The sequence below is a fragment of the Dipodomys merriami genome, unplaced genomic scaffold (assembly GCF_024711535.1).
Source record: "Dipodomys merriami isolate MVZ:Mamm:240054 unplaced genomic scaffold, mDipMer1.0.p SCAF_124, whole genome shotgun sequence".
NCBI lineage: Eukaryota > Metazoa > Chordata > Mammalia > Rodentia > Heteromyidae > Dipodomys > Dipodomys merriami.
The window spans coordinates 2,213,034-2,230,692 of NW_027202538.1; the positions used below are offsets into that span (position 1 = coordinate 2,213,034).

Consider the following 17,659-nt stretch of genomic DNA (forward strand, 5'->3'; position numbering starts at 1 on the left):
ACACCTCTGTATTAATCCCTTATTTACTCACAACTGTCCCATGAGGAGACTTAGGTCCAATGGTGGACATCCAACCCAGAGCTTCACCTGTGGTCAAGAATCGGCTGCCGTGAACTAAAGGTTTGGGACAATCCATCTAAAATGATGACTGAGCAGGGCACTAAATGTCTACCACCACCACTACCTCCCCCCCCCACATACACACAAACACACCTCCACCATCCTTTGCAGGCAAAGATGTTTTACTTTCTTTCTTTTTGTTGGTTGTGGGGCTTGAACTCTGGGCCTGGGTTCTATCCCTGACCTCTTCAGCGCAAGTCCAGCACTCTACTACTTGAGCCACAGCACCACTTCCGGTTTTCTGGTGCTTTATTGGAGAGAAGAGCCTGAGGGTCTTTCCTGCCCAAGCTGGCTTTTACCCATGATCCTAAGATTCAGCTCCTGAGTACTTAGGATGAGAGCCATGAGCCACTGGCACCCGGCCAAAGAGGCTTTTCTATGCCTGTCATCCTATCCCCTCAGGAGACTGAGATCTGAGGACTTCACTTGGATGCAACCCTTGGCAGCAAAGTCATTGAAAACTCTTATCTCCAATTAAACACCCAAAAACATTGCAAGTGGAGCTCTGGCTCAAATGGTAGAGTGCTAGCTTTGAGCATGAAACCAGGGATGGGACCCAGGCCCTAGTTTTAAGCTTTTTCTAGCATAGACCCACCCAAGAAAAGGAAGCAGGTGAGCACACGGGAGATCAAAGCTCACACACAATACTCAAGACTCACAGAATAGACCCCATCCTGCTCTGAGTCTCTAGATTCTATGTACTAGATCATGGCAGACTGAGATGGGACTGACCATGCACCAAGTCAGGACATTCAAGTACAATCCATACTGAGGATCCCATGACCTCATCAAGGACTCAAGATCTCTCAATGTCCTGCCTTGACACTGGGCAGTCAGGTGAGATCTAGTTATCCAAACAAAGGATATGGGAATGAATGAATTTCTCAGCCAAGGGATGCAGACTGGAGGGCTCTAGGTCCCTCTCTCTCAGGGAGGAGAAAGGGGTGATCCATCTCAGGAATGTTCCTGGGTTGTGAGTATCCTCAAAGAAACAACCCTGCTCCCACCCCAGTGCCTCCTGATTTCCCACTAGCCTCAACCTTCAGTCGGCCCCTCCCACATCTGCCATCTAGACTAAAGGGTGAGCCAGCAAAGAGACCCACCTCTACCTCTGAGAATGGCAGTCAGGGGGCCCTAGAATCCCCTAGAGGAAGTCTGGGGGCAACACGGGTCTGACTCTTGCCCTCATTCCCTGGGTGTCCTGTTCCAGTGGCACGCTTACCTCTGTCTCTGGTCGAGGAATGAACACTGGGGGTGTCATCTTCAGATTGAGTCAGCAAAAGTGCCAGTGCCCATGGGTGTACTGCACAGGCATCCTGCAGTGGACGACAGCCAGGTTTTCAATGGTGAAACCAGAGTGCCAGGACTTTTAATAGCCATGTGGCTGGGTCGAAGATTCTATCACTGATGGTCTAGGTTGTCAGTTGAGGTCATAGCTCCAATGGCCTGAGTCACTGGATCTGGGATTGTCCTCCCTCTTCATCTTCCTGCTAATCCCTTGCCACCCCCCTCTGGACACTCCCTCAGCCTATACCTCCCTAGCGCTTGGACAGTATCTTCTTATCTGACCAGAAAATAAACTCCATGAGCCAGGGGAAATTGAAACTCTGTGACCCACCCTGAGCCCTAGGGTCTACCCGAGGCTACTTCCCTCTGCAGTCAGCGACCACTCAGATTTGTATGTCATGAAATTGCTAATGTCATGAATGGGTCAGTGGCTTGGTCCTCCACACTAGCTTTAGGCTCTGGAACTGTCCCCACAGAGATTGTGAATGGTTGGCTCCCTTGATCTAGGGACTCCAAACCAAGGCTTGCATGCTCCCTTCTTCCTTCCTTTCCTCCTTTTCTCCCTCCATCCTTCCCTCCTCTCTTTCTCTTTCTTTTCTTTGTGTCACTCCTGGGCATGAACTCAGAGCCTGGGTGCTGTCCCTGAGCCTTTTTACTCAAGGCCAACAGTCTACAGCTTGAGCTGCTAATCCACTTCTGGCATTTTCTTTTTGGTAGTCAGTTGGAGATAAAGAGTCTCAAGCCTCCTAAGTAGCTAGGATGACAGGTGTGAGGCACCAGAATCCAGCTCAAACCAAGATTTCTTCATGTGCTGTGGAACCAGCACTGGAACCTTTCATCGTGTATGACTCCAACTCTCTCTCCCCCAGGAACTGGCACACACTGTAACGTTTTGTTAAATAGATGAGCATCTGTCTATGACAATACTACAGAAAAGTCCCATCCAACTCAGGTAAGCATCCTGGGTGGGGGTAAAGCCTGATGTAGCTCTCCCACAGTTCTCCCTCCTCCCTCTTCCCACCCTCCTGGTGCCACCGCACTTAACTCTTTTGGTTCCAAGGACGTGAGCCATGTACTCACTGTATTCTGGGGCCTCTAGGATGCCTATCTTCTCAAAGATCTCTGTCCAGCCACTGACCAGCTGTATGGCACTCTATTCCCCACTCAGCTGTGAACAAGGTTGTCCTGAGTTGAAAGCTTGGCTCAAGGGGCCTCCTCTGCACTCCCTAGTGCCAGACTGGATGGTCCACCATATCCAGCTCCCAATTTTCATGTTGTAGAAAAGGATCCCTGAGGCATCCTGGGTCTCTGAATCTCCCAGAGTCCAGTACAGGTCCTGGGAATTGTCTCTGCTCACAGCAATCAGGCTGCAGATGGCAAGGTCACAATCTCTGCTCCCCACAACATTCTCGAATGTAGTGATCACCCTAGAGAGAGCCGGAGGAGAATTGGCAGCTGCCGGAGAAAGGCAGTCAAGGCACGGCGTTCATATCAGGAGACCATTTGGCTCCGCAACTCTGCTTGTGCTGCTTGAATATCATTGTTTGGTGGCTGAAATGGTCCTTCTCATTTGACCCATTATCCCAAGCATTAGTAGAAATTGCCAGCTTCAAGGAAAAAACCCTGGAAAAGCTGGCATTTCAACTTGTCCCAATCAAACTTAAAGGGTTCCAAAGTCAGCGGTCCCCTTTTCCTTCCAGGCAGCCTACAGTAGGTTACAGAAAATGGCATTCAGAGAGCCCTAGCTAATTGCCATGTCCTGATACCAAGCAGGCTCCAGCAGGGGCAAACACTTGCCTACCATTGCCTAGCTGGAAACAGCCCAGGAGGGACACAGATTGGAGACTGCAGAACTCCAGGTAGGACTACCCACCAGTGCACTGCCCCTAGAGTGAATCCACGCCACCATTGGGGGCCAAGAGCACCCTCCCCAGATGCCCACTTACATGGTCAATACCCTGGGTAAGATTCTCCTCTCATCCTCAGTCGTGGTGAACCATCTGCTATGTCACACCGTTCATCACTTCCCAGACCCTCCTAGATTCACAGCCCCTGCCCTACTACCTCCCATCTAATTCCCTATTTATGTTTGGCAGACTCATTCCCAACCTTGAATTAGCTCCAACTATACACACCAGAGCAGACTGTCTGGCTGGAAGAGTGCGGCTGTGATCACAGTAGCCTCATGAGCCTTCTGGCTAAAGACGAAGGGCAGGTGTCCACTCTGGTCTGCGGTTCACACAGGCCTCCAAGAAGAGACCCACGCAGGTCCAGCAGCTACTGTGGGCTGCAGAAAAGGGGAAGAAAGAGGTGGAAAGGAACATCTACTGAGACCTTCTCTAAAGGAGCCATGAAACGGTGAAAGAGAAAACAAAAATTATGGCTGGGCTCATACCGGACATTAATTGAAAAAGAATAACAAATACACACATACACACAAATAAAATGCTTTTGCTCTTTTTAGACAAGGTGACTGTACAATGAGAAAGATGATCTCTCTCTCTCTCTGTCTCTCTTTATCTCTCTCTCTCTGTCTCTTTCTCTCTCTCTCTCTCTCGCACGCACACACACACACACACACACACACACACACACACACACACACACACAGATTCAGAGCAGTTTCTCTCCTGAGTTTGTTGGTTTCTCACCTGGGCAATGTACTAGCTGGAGCACAGGGGTTCCCTTGTCAGAACCAAGGGATCTCACCCAAGGGGAACAATGCTCTCATAATGCAGAAGGGCCAGACCTTCCCATTGGTAACAACAAGCCTTGACTCCCCATTCACCAAAACCCTAGACCAGGATGCTGGGTGAAGGACTTCCGAGACACGTGGCTTCTCAGAGCCTGGACAGAAAACAAAGCAGGTGCCTCCAGAAAGGTGTCTGACCTGGGGTGGGGGCGTTGTTGGGGACTTTGATGGGGTCCTAAAGGCTATATACATGGATGGACTCCCTACTTCCCTCCTACATACTTCTGGGCAACGTGGCAAATTCTTGGTGAGGACTAGGAGACTAGATGGACTGGTAGCACTAGCAGAAGCTGGCAGAACTGGGAAATGTGATCACCCAGTCAGAACTGTTGAATGCTGGGGTTGGGGTACAGGCCAGTTATATGTGTGTCAGAGGGGGTGTGTTTTTCTCCCAAATACCCACCTTCTATCTGACCCCAGTGCCCTCACCTCTGTAGTGGGCTCTTCTGGGAATGACCTCAGGTGAAAGGGTGACTGAGCGCAGAAGACAAGGGCTCACACAACAACGGAGTCTATCTTCTGCATCCAACAACCCCTGCCCAGCAAAAGGGAAAAGAACCGAGAAGGTAGGTGTGGAGGTGCAGCTCCCCACCTCTGACTAAAGCCACCAGGTTCCCACCAGGGAGAGGAAGGGTGCACATGCACAGCTGTGTGGTTCCCACTGCTCCAGGCCAGGGGTTCTGTGGTCTCCCCTCCTCCTCATCCCTGCAGCTCCCCTTTTCCTGGAACACTGGCCACTAGGGATGAGGGTGGGATCCCCAGGTGGACACCCACCTCCACCCCCCACCCCTGGGGTGCATTTGTGGCAGAGCCAGGACAGACTGTGGGGCACGGTGGAGGCACAGACAGGGCAGGATGGGGAGGCAAGAGGCAAGGGTCCGGGTCCGTGAGGGTGGGGGGAAGGGTAGAGTGGGGGATGGGGTTTACAGGGGGGGTTGTGGAGTGCAGGAGCTCAGGTCGGCCACTCACGTGTGCTGCTGGAAGAAGCTGTAGGCTGCGACTCCGCGTGGCGCCAGGAGTCTGAGAACCGAGGGCTGGAACCAAGTCAGGGCCACCAGCAGGCCAGGGGCGCAACATCTCCGCCAGGTGACTGCTATAGGCTCCGCGGGTCCCAGCCAGCAGCACCATGTTTGAAACCCAGCGCGGGCGCGTGGTGAAGCTGTGCGCAGCCTCTGCTCTTCCTCAGCCACCACCGCAGCCTCAGCGGCCTCCTAACCTGTGGCCGCCGCCGCCTCAGCAGCCACTGCCTCTGCCGTGCTCCCCGCACCGGGACCTCAGACTCAGGGCCACCATGGCTGGGCGCCTCCGAGGGGCTGCATGTGGCGATGTGCCTGCCTTGCAGGATCCACATGCTCTGCGCTCCCGGCCAGGCCCCACACTATGATCGGAGCAGCCGCCAGCCATTGAAGCCATTTCCACGGGTGCTAGTGCTCCTGCTCGCTCTTCTCCCAGCTCTCCCTGGGCCCCACACTCCTCTCCTGGGACACCCCGCCCCTTCTGCGCACACACCCCTGCCCCCTTGTGCCCCTGGCCATTGCTGCCACCAAAGTGTGCTCCTGGGCCCCGCCCCCTCCTCCCCTGGGTCCCACCCCCCACCCCTGGCCACAATTGCAGCCCTGACTGGGCCCTGAGGCTTCTAGACCATGGCAATTGCAGCCTTACCTCAGCTCAACATTACCCCCACCCCCAGTACCGGCCCAGGGGATCGAATCTCCCCTCAGCCCCACGGCTGGAGGAGACTCTCCTCCATCCCCCTCCACTCCACACACCAAGCAGTTGCATGGTGACACTCCTGTGTGTATGTGTGTTTGTGTTTGTGTCTGTGTGATTGTTGGGGATAACCACCTCTCAAGGACTCAGAACATAGCACCCTTTGGGATGACTCAGCACACAGCACACTTCCAAAATCAGCACAAAGCACCCTGTGTAAATGACTCAGCACACAGCTCCCCTTGAAGGACTCAGCATGTAGTATGCTGAGTACTCTACCCAGCACCCGTTGAAGGAGGGAGTCTATAGCCCACAGTGTAAAGGACTCAGTGAATGGCACCCTTTGGGATGACTCAGCAAACAGCATCTTTTTAAGGACTCAGCATATAACTCCCATGAGGGAAGGACCCAGTAAATAGCGCCCTGTGAAGGACTCAGCACATAGCTGTATGTCACAAGTTCAGCTGTCATTAGAATTAGGTGCTTTCTTCAGTATCACCATTCTTCAGAAACACTTCACAAATCCTACCAGTTCACATTTAGACAAGCTGTGTTTTATGAGGGAAGTCAGCTGGGGGTCTTTAACTAAAAGCTTGGGGGCCCTGTCCCTGAGCTCTTTGGTTCAATGCTAGAGCTCTAACACTTGGAGGCACAGATCCAATTTTGTTTTTTGGGGTTTTTCTTTGACAGGTCTTATGGTGATAAGTAAGGCCAAGTTAGGGTATCCGTGGGCAAAGGCTCTTAGCTCAGCCTGGAGCTGACCTCTCCCTTCCCTGTTGCCCTGGAAAGCTGGGCCTCCTGGAGCTCTCTGGGCCTAGGGTGGAACAGACCTACTCAGGCATCAGCAATCAGGGTGAGCAAAAGTCAGCTTGGCCCTAGTAACTTGCCCATTTTGAACTCTAGAGGATAATGGCATGAGACCGCATGTTCCGTGTGTGGCCACCAGGGGGCAGGAGTGGCCCACAATAGGGATTGTACTTGTCACTTGTGTTTACTCTTGCTTCCCTGGGGCCCCCAATCATGATTCAAAGCGACCATGGACAGCAAAGTCCTTGAGACTCATACCTACAATTAACCATCAAAAAGGAAGTGGGGCTGCACACACACACACACACACACACACACACACACACACACACACACACACACACACCACATGAATGCAAAATCAGAGATTTCTACACTGCAGTCTTTGGGTATTCTCTACTTTTTCCCCCAGTAAGCCTGGTGGCTGCTGGCCCAGGTGTTTGGTGCATACAACATCACCTGGCATCTTCAATTTTGGAGGAACAGAATGGCTAGAAGGTCAACCTTCCCCCATCCCGGCTCCTTGATTGGGTCATTGTCTATCCAGGCCCTTTGGGGCTCCTTTACAGACTCGCCAAGATGCCTTCAAAAGGCATCACATACTGGGCACTGGTGGCTCATGCCTGTCATTCTAGCTACGCAGGAATCTGAGATATGGAGGATCATGGTGCCAAGCCAGTCTGGGCAGGACAGTGTATGAGACTCTTATCGATGAACCATCAGAAAACAAAAATGGCATTGTGGCTCAAGTGGTAGAGTGCCAGCCTTGAGAAAAAGAGCTCAGGGACAGCCTTCATGACCAACAACAACACGGAGAGGCATTGCATGATGTCTTTGGGATTGGCATGGGCCAAATGTAATTGGAATTAATTATAATTGGAATTAATCAAGTCCTCCAAGACAAAGCAGTACCTCCTTTAATCCTGTGCTCCTCCATCGTCTCACCCCCTGGCCTTGTTCGTGCTTTGGGTCAGCATGGTTCTGGCTGGATGGGAGGGCTCCAAGGAAGATCCCAGAGCAATCACCCCACCTCCTTCTGCCCTGCTCACCCTGATGCTTCTGCTCTTTGCCATAGACCTTCTTCCTGGAATCCATCCATGAGGTCATCACCACCATCATAGTGGTGAGTGGTGGGTGTGGCCTAACTAGGGGCAGTCAGAGGTGGAAGTAGGTCTGGGACTAGGAGCTTCCACTTTGGGTGTGCGCTGAGGCCTGGGCTGACTTTTATTTCATCCTGACCCTTGCAGTGGTGGGGAGACAGTGTAGACTTCACATTGAGTCAGGTAAGATTGGAATCTGGAGGACCACTTGTGTGGGGAAGGATGTGGGACTCAGGGGGCCACTGTTGTTGGTATTTTCTTGGGACTCCCCTCTCCCTCTCTCATCCCTCAATGGTAGAAGAAAAACTTCAACTCAGGGTGTGGGAAGAGGGGGCAGGGGAATATTTTGGGTTGAACCAGACTTGTGCTTCATATTCATCCTAGCCCCTACTTCCTATTTATCTGAGGAATGGCCATATGGGTTTGGGAGGGGGAAAAATCATCCTAGCTGAGAATGTGGATCAGTGGTAGAGTGTTTGCCTAGCATGCCAGAAGTCACCAATGGGCCACCAATAGGCCATTAGATGTCCCTTGAGTTTGGGCCAACTCCCTTCAGCCTCTGCCCTACCCTACCCCCAGTTTAACCTTCCCGTTGCCCGGCAGATGGAGGCCTGAGAGAAAGCCACTTGGTCACCTACTTCTGGTGGCTAACGCTTTTGAGAGTCAGTATGTCACATAGAGAGTCGTCATCTACATCAGTCTACCGGAGAAAGTGAGAAAGCACTCCTCACTTGAGCCTGGAAGCTGTGGGCAGATCTGGATGTGGGGCATCTGGGGCAGGACCTGCTCCTTGGGGGAATCCACTATGGGGTCGGGAACACTGACCTCTCCTCTGGCAGTTTCCATGCTGTCTTCAAGTTGCTTCTGAAGCAGTGTTGGGGAGGGGGATGGGAGGCTCAGCCTGTGCTGGCATCTGGAAACTGCTGTCTGTGCTTTCCCTGACTAGGAGTGACAGCAGCTCCTCAACACTCTCCTCTTCTCGATCTTCTCCTGAGACAGCCAGTGCATGCACTGGGCTTTTTCCCAACATAGCTCATTCAGGAACAACATCTGCTTTTTACACACCATGAGGGACTCCTTGATAGTTTGGATGTGTGCCAAAAGCTGGCTGCATCAATGCTGGAGCTCACCTGCTGGACTCTGGAAGTCCACCTCATCAGGCAGGTCATGGATGAGGGTCTGTGGCTCCAGCTCAGTCTGGCACTGAGCTGCTGGGTTGGCCATGGGGTGCCTGAAGCTAGCCCACCATTCTTGGGTCAGGAGTTTCCCCCTGTGGATCTCATCCTCCAAGAGCACTCTCAGAGCCATGTCACTCTTGGTCTGGGGAACCTCTCCATCCTGTGTGATGGTCACATGGGGTGGGGGGGATTCACCTCGTTACCTTTTGCTTCTCCAGGGCTCATCCCTTCCCCTTCCCCAGGGAAAGCCAGGAAGCTCAGCTGGGCTTGCAGGCATTCCTCCTGTGATCTGGTGGCTTCCAGGCACTTGAGAGTGTCCTGCCACTTCGGGGACACCACCTGGTCCCTCCAGTTTGTTGAGCCCTTCACTTGCATCAGCTGCTCCAGCAGCTGGATCTGCCTCTCTAAGTGCTGCTGCAGGGCCTCCTTCTCAGACCACAATCGCTCATTGGAGACAATGTGCCATTCACAGGAGGTTCTGAACTCCTGCACTGGCCCAGGGACTGCTCCTGCTGCTCCTGAGCTGCTTGGCTCTCTCTCTCTCAGCCACCACTATCCATTTCTCTATCTTCTTCTCTGAGCAGTCCTACTGCTCCCGCAGATGTTTCTTCATCTGCTGCTTTGTGTCCAGGATGCTGGCAAGCTCCTCCTTCTCACTACTCATCCGGTGGAGAGTGTCCCACAGCAGGGCCAGCTTTTCCTCCGGTTGTCTATCCCACACACATGCACATCGTGGGGTCTCAGGGGTCTCCTGCTGATCCTAGGCTTTCTCCTCCAGTCTCTGCAGTTGCTCCTACTGCTCCACGTTCTGAAGACGGAGACTGGTTTTCCTGGACCTGGATATGAAGTTGTTCCTCCAGGTTATTCAACTCCATCTTCAGTACCTAATGCCCTCCAGCGCTTGTTGGAACTTGCATATTCTCTTCTTCATGTTGCTCCTCTGTACCTACAGCACTTCCACCTTCTGCTGCAACTCTGTGTTCACTTGCTCCAGGTCATCAAAGTTTCTGGTATTTTCCTCGAGCTGAAGGATCACATCATTCAGCTGTTTGAGGAACATTTTGGTCTTCTCCTTTGCAGCAGTGACCAGAGAAGCCACTATCTCCAGCTCTGCCACACCCCACTCTGTAGCTTGTAGGCAGCTGGTGAGAGCTTCATGCTCCCTTTCTCTGTCATCAGCGGCCTACTGCACTTGGGCCAGTGCACATTGTAAATCGCTTTCTGCCGAAACCAACCACTGTATGGGTGCCTTTTGGATTTCTACCTCCATTTTTGGTGCTGCATGTATCTGGTCTATCTTCTCCCTCTCTTACTCCCATTGACCCTGCGGGTCTGTCTCCCTACTTCAGTGGTTGGATATTGGCACAGAGTGCCTGGTTTCTTCTTTTCTGTGGTCCAGGGTGGGCATCATATGCAGGTAGCATCTCTGTGGATCCTTGGTGGGATTGGGACCCTTGACACTCTGGACCCTGGTGGCTGTGACTGAGTCCAAAGGCAGGGTAGGCCCATGGTCGGCATCACCTTTCGCTGGACTCTCCATACAATCTCGCTCCCCAGTGGTGTTTGTCTTGGGGATCCCTCCCTTTTTCATGTTCTTTGTTTTCTTGAATGTTTCAGGTCTGTCGGGAGGATACTGCTGGTGTTCTTGTGGCAGCTTTTTGCCCACAGTTCTCTCATTGATTCTTATTGTTTCAGACATCTGAGCGCCAGGACGGGAAAGTTGGGCTGGCTACATTCCCAGGCTCTAGAAAATCTTCTATTCTCCCACTCACTGACTAGGACATCGTTTCCTACTCTACCTCAAAGTCACCTGGAGTCTCTTGCTCACCACTCAGCGACCTCTACATTCCTCAACTGCTGATAGTGGTGTCACCCAACAGAGGGATTCCAGGTGCTACTGGGAAGCATGTAATATGGGCATGTCCACTATTCTTGGATCCCATTGGTGAAAAAGAACGATGAAAAAATGGGGGTGTGCCTGGAATCCTGGGATGCAGACCAAGTGGGCCTAGTCAACATGACAGCAGCTCCTTTACCAGGAAAGTCTGTCCAATCCAGTTGGGGACAAGAGGGAGACCTGCTTTAGCCAGATGGCTGCACAGATTGTTGTATATGTCTGTTTTTGCCAGTCCTGGACCTTGAACTCAGCATCTGGTCACAGTCCATGAGGTGTTCTTGCTCAAGATTAGCCCTCTACCACTGGAGCCACACAGCTCTACTTCTGGCTTTGTTGGCATTGAGGTTGGACAGGTGTCTCAAGGACTTTCCTGCCTAGGGTTACTTTGACCATGATCCTCCTATCACAGCCTTGTAAGTATCAAGGAGGACTGGTGAGAGCCACTGGTGCTTGGCTAATCATTGTTCGGGATTATGGCTTCCTCAGTAGCCTGCAAGCCTTCAGCAATGCAAGGTGAAGTATGTTTTGGAGCCAGATCACTCAGACCCAGATGGCCATACTGCAAAGTAAGAAAATGTAAAAATGCCATCCTGCCACTTTTTTCTGTGCAATTCCCCCGTTGCACAGGGCCTGAAGTTCTAGGATCCCAGGATAGCTTGTGTTTCCAGCGGCTGCACCCCAGCCTATGGTGATGAAAGCTGAGGCACGGTTACCATGACCTGAGTTCAAGACCATGCTTGGCAAAAAAAGCAAAAAAGCAGAAAAAAATTAGCTCCCTGGCTTGCAATTCACGCTGTTTCTCCTACCTTTGATTTTGAACTTAAGGCCTGGGTAACTCTGAAGCACTGTGGACGAAGGGGAAGCTCACCATGCTTGAAGACAAGAAAGTGAGGCCTGGTCCCTAGGCATGAATTAAAGTCCCAGCCCTGGAAAAATTCTATTTATATATATTGTAAAGGTAAGATTTCTACTTACATATAGATTTTCAGTCCATGTCCTGTTTGTATTGGTTATTTATTGTATTTTTGTTTTATTCATTTATTTTCCATTTTTTAATTGTGAAAATACTGTACATAGGGGATACAATTACATGGGCAAGATAATGAGTACATTTCATATCAAGCATTGTAGCCTCCTCCTTTGTTTCCACTTCCCATCCCTTCCCATGTTCCCTCTCACCCCCCCAACCAATCCTCCCTGCTCCTCCCCCGCACTCCCCCTGCACCAATGTTGTAAAGTTCATTTTTGACATAACGACTTGTACATCTCATTGCTGCAATGGGTCCACCTGTATCCCTATTTAAACTATTAATTTTTCCTGTTCCCCTCCACAAATTATACCGACATCAAATACAGTGAAAGCAGGTGTTATACTGTGGGAGAGGGACGTACAAAGCAACAAAGAAATAATATTATACATGTGTTAGAAACAATCACAAGAGAGAGAAAAATCATTTGAGTACATATCTTAGGGTTCATTTCCCTAACATCACCTTATCTGACCTATTCTGCTTGACCCAGACATATACTAGATATTGCAAATAAGGGAAACCATGGGACCTATGCTTCTTTGGGCCTGGCTTACTTCACTTAATATAATTTTTTCCAAGTCTTTCCATTTCCTAATAAATGGGGCAATGTCATTCTTTCTGATGGAGGCATAGAATTCCATTGTGTATATATACTACGTTTTCTTGATCCATTCATCTACTGAGGGGCATCTGGGTTGGTTCCATATCTTAGCTATAGTAAATAGTGCTGCAATAAACATAGTCGTGCTGGTAGCTTTAGTGTGGTCTTGTTTGTAAACATTTGGGTAAATGCTCAAAAGTGGAATTGCTGGGTCATAGGAGAGTTCTATGTGAAGTCTTTTGAGGAACCTCCATACTACTTTCCAAAGTGGTTGAACAAGTTTACACTCCCACCAACAATGCAGTAAGGTTCTCTTCTGTCCACATCCCCTCCAGCATCGGTTGTTATTAGAGTTCTTGATTATAGGCATTCTAACTGGTGTGAGGTGGTATCTCAATATTGTTTTGATTTGCATTTCTTTTATGGCTAGGGAGGTTGAGCATTTCTTCATGTGTCTATTGGCCATGCATCTTTCCTCTTCAGAGAAGTTTCTCTTTAAGTCTTTTGCCCACTCTTTTATTGGGCAATTGTTTCTTTGAGGATTTGTTGTTGGGCGATTTAATTTTCTGAGTTCCCAGTATATTTTAGATATGAGATTTTATATTGACTCTGATGACACACATTCCATTCATGATATTGATGACAACCCATCACATAGTATCTAGATTTGCACATGTGTTCTCCATCATGTCTGACACCCAGGACTCTCAGAGAAAAGGAAAACAGCTATCACACTCAGCTTCTTACTCCATGATCCAATTGTTGGCAGTGCTGGGATCTGAACTCAGGGCCTAGCAGACCCAATTCAGACCCTGAATGGGTGTGTCAAAACTGCAACCTCTAGCCAATGAAGCTGCCAGGGCATTTCCAGACCCTGAGATTGAGCTGCAGGAGTGGACAAAATAGCCATACATGGATAGACAGGTGGTAGAACAACAAAAAAAAATATTTGTACATAGTGGCAGAGATATCTACCTAATATTCAATGACATCAACTACATTCCTACTAACTCTTAGGACTTTATTATGCCACCATTGAAGGAATAGTATTCTTTTCATGCTTAATTAACCATTCATTAAGATGAATCATTGTCCTAGGATCACTGCCTCTAATTTTGGACTTGACCAATACACGCAGAAACTTCTCATTCAATCATGCGTTTGCTAACATTTCATTGTTATTCCCATGCATAGGAACAAGTATCTTGGGATCTCCCCGCACTGGTAGGTGTCAGGACCAGGATTCAAGCTCAGGGCCTATTTTGCCGCATGGGCCTATGGTTTCCCTGATGGGCCGTTAGCCTTCTCCAATGCAAGGTGAAGTACCATTTGCAGCCGTGTAATTCAGACCCAGGATGGTCACCGTGCAAAACAAGAAAATATAAAAAATCTATCCTGCCACATTTTTTCTCTCATTTTTCTGTCATCTTTTCCTGTCATTTTTCTGTCAGTTTTACCTGCAAAGTTTTAGAGCCTAGGATCCAAGGATCGGCTACAGGCCCATGGGAGCCCACCAGCCTGAGGTGATCGAAGCTGAGGCAGAGTTGTCATGAACTGAGTTCAAGTCCCATGCTTGGCAATAATAATAATAATAATAATAATAATAATAATAATAATAATAATAATAATAACAATAACACACCCTGGCTCAGAATTCTCACCATTTTTCTGCCACCTCTGAGATTCCAACTCAGGACTGGGTAACTTTGTTGCACTGTGGGGGAAAGTGAAGCTCACCATCCTTAAAGACTACAAGGTCAGGCCTAGTCTCAGGGCCTGAACTGAAGCCCGAGCACTGGCAAAAATCATATGCTCACCTACTTTATACATAGGATCTCTCTTTACATAGGGATGTGGAATGCATCATGCATTCAGTGTAGTTATTCTTTTTATTGTGTGCCTTAGTCATGGATGCATTTTGTATTTTATTGTATAAGATGACAGCTATAACTGTGCTGACATGGATGGCAACTGATTCCCATGAATATAGAGTTGCCTATATAGCATACTGCATCCTAGCTGAGACCCAGGACTTTCACAGGACAGAGAAACAGGTGCAACGATTGGCTTCTCACATCAGGATTCATCTTTTGGCAGTGCTGGGATCTGACCTCGGGGAATGGCAGGACCAATAGGCGAATGGGTCCAGGTAAGCACACCAGACTGTGATACACTAAGGAGCGAGGCCATTCCCAGGACCTGAAATTGAGCCCCGCGTGGGCGTGGGGCAGGGTGGAGAAGGGGAGCACAACAGTCATCCTTTCATAATCTAAAGGTAGTATGTAAATAAGTACATATTTGTATAGAGTAGGATGGCGACCAGTGATGGAATCCAGTCTACCTTGTGACTAATGATTCTTGGATCTTCCCCAATGCCTCCATTTCATGACTGTGATGATTATGGCCATGTTTCATCAGCTCTTCATTAAAAATAATCTATACCCCATAAGTCCTGCCTATCATTTCCTACTAGCATCAAACTGGAACTACTCATTCAAAGATGAGATCCATCGAATTCCATGACTCTTCCTAGGTCTGGAAATGAGTATCTCAGAATCTCCCACAATTCCCTCAATGCATGGGGGCTGACCAGGATTCGACCCCGGGGCCTACGTTGCTGGGTCGGCCTCTGACTCTTCTGATGGCCAACAGGCCATCAGCCACACCAGGTAACCTTCACTCTGCAGGCCACCGTGTTTGGACCCTGCATGGTCAGCATGCAAAGGAAAATAAATGTAAAAGTGCCAGGTGGAACTTTCCACCGCTTTTATTCCCCCTCGGGGCTTTTATTTTTCCAGCAAGCCCCTGGATCTTAGGGTCCGAGGTCTGTGGGTCCAGAGGCTGCAGCCTAGGATGATCAGAGCTGAGGCAGAGTTGCCATGACTTGAGTTCAAGGCCCGGCTCTGGCATAAAAATAAATAAATAAAAAATTATGAATGAAGCACCCTAGCTAAGAACTCACACTGTAATACTGCTAGAGCTGGGATTTAAACTCAGGTCTGGGTAACCCCATTGCACTGTGGGAGAAGGGGAAGCTCACCATCCTTGAAGACTAGAATGTCAGGCCTGGTCCAGGGCTTGATTTGAAGCCCAAGCACTGGACAAAATAACAAGCCCAACTCTTTTACATATAGGATCTCTATTTACATACAGGTTTGGTATGCATCTTGCATTCAATGTAGTTATCTTTTTTTTATTTTGAGTCTTATTCATGGATGTATTGTTTATTTTATTGAGTATGGTGACAGGTATATCTGTGCTGACATGGATGACATCCTATTCCCATGGCTATAGAGTTGCCTATATACCATTCTCCATCCTGGCTGAGGCCCAGGACTTTCACAGGACAGGAAAACAGGTGGATCGATGCGCTTCTCACATCAAGATGAATCTTTCGCAAGTGCTGGGATTTGAACTCAGGGCCTAGCTGGCCCAATTGGTGAATTGGGTCAATTTGAGCACACCAGCCTGTGAGCCACTATGGAGCTAGGATGTACCCAGGTTCTGAGACTGAGCCCTGGAAGGGAGGATCAATATAATCATGAATTCATCGTTTAAGTACAGGATCTATATTATCATACATGGATGGGTGGCATCTTGCATTCAGTGTACTCGTTCTCTTTATTTTGTGTCTTATGCTTGGATGCAATGTGTATTTTATTGATTATGATGACAGATATAACTGTGCTGACATGGATGGCAACCCACTCCTTTGGGTATAGGGTTGCCTATGTAGTAATCTCCGTCCTCCCTGAGACCCAGGTCTTTCTCAGGACAGGAAAACAGATGGATCGATAGGCTTCTCACATCAGGATAATCTTTTGGCAGTGCTGGGATACAAACTCAGGGCCTAGCAGGCCCAATTGGTGAATGGGCAAAAGTGAGCACACCAGCTTGTGAGCCACTAAGGAGGTAGGCCAGTTCTAGGACTTGAGATACAGCCCTGGGAGAAGGGGATTAGGAGGGGGGAAAATAGTCATGCATTTGTAAGTGCAAGTTAGTATGCAAATAAGTACATATTTTTATAGTGTAGAAGAGATGGAGACCTGTGATGGGATCTACCTTGTGACTACCAATGCTTGGATCTTCCCCGATGCCTCCATTTCATAACTGTGATGATTATGGTCATGCTTCATCAATTCTTCATTAAAAATAATCAATATCCCATGAATCTTGCCTATCATTTCCTACTCACATCAAGCAGGAACTACTCATTCAAAGATAAGATTGATTGCATTCCAGGACCCTTCCTAGGCCCAGAAACCAGTGTCCCAGGATCTCCAGCAGTTCTCTCATAGTAAAAGGGCTGACTGGGATTCATCCTCGGGACCTCCATTGTCTGGTTAGCCTGTGGCACCCAAAAAACCAGCAGGCTTTCAGCCATGTCAGGTCACCTTCATTCTGCAGGCAGCCATGTTTGGACCCAGAATTGTCACCATGCAAAGGAAGCCCCAGCACTGGACAAGCCCACCTCTTTTAAACATAGGATCTCTATTTACATAACGATGTGGCATGCACCTGGTTTTCAGTTAATCTTTTTATTTTGTGTCTTATTCATCTATGTATTGTGTATTTTATTGAGTATAGGAGGAAATATATAACTGTGCTCACATGGATGACAACCTATTCCAATGGGTATAGAGTTTCCTATGCTTTCTATATCCTAGCTGCGACCCAGGACCCAGCATAGGAAAACATCTGCAAGGTTTGGCATCTCACATCAGGATGAAACTTTTGGCAATGCTAGAAGTAGAACTCAGGGCCTAGCAGAACCAACTGCCAAATGGGTCAACATGAGCACACCAGCTTGTGAGCCACTAAGGAGGTAGGCCATACACAGGACGTGAGATCTAGCCCTGAGGTGGGGGTGGAGCACCATATTCATCCATTCATAAGCTGAAATTAATATGCTAATAAAGGCCTGTTTGTATAGAGTAGGAGATGTGGTGAGCTGTGTTGGAATCCTATCTTCCATGTGACTACCAATTCTTGGATCTTTCCCAATTCGTCAATTTCCTGAATGTAATTATTATTGTCACACTTCATGCAGTCTTAATTCAGATCTTACCTATCATTTCCTATGTGAATCATGCATGCACTTCTCAACTCTTCCCTAGGCCTGAATTCAAGCACCAGTACTGAAAAACAAAACATTTATAGACATTTTAAATATTGG

The 17,659-nt window shown here is 48.9% G+C and overlaps 1 long non-coding RNA gene across 1 annotated transcript; it reads left to right on the plus strand.

Moving 5' to 3' along the window:
• The first annotated feature begins 7,879 nt into the window (after positions 1-7,879).
• On the plus strand, positions 7,880-13,845 carry LOC138823847 (uncharacterized). Its single transcript, XR_011370925.1, has 4 exons — positions 7,880-7,959; positions 10,650-10,845; positions 11,677-11,809; positions 13,678-13,845. It is a non-coding gene; the product is annotated as an uncharacterized lncRNA (long non-coding RNA).
• Positions 13,846-17,659: the final 3,814 nt, after the last annotated feature.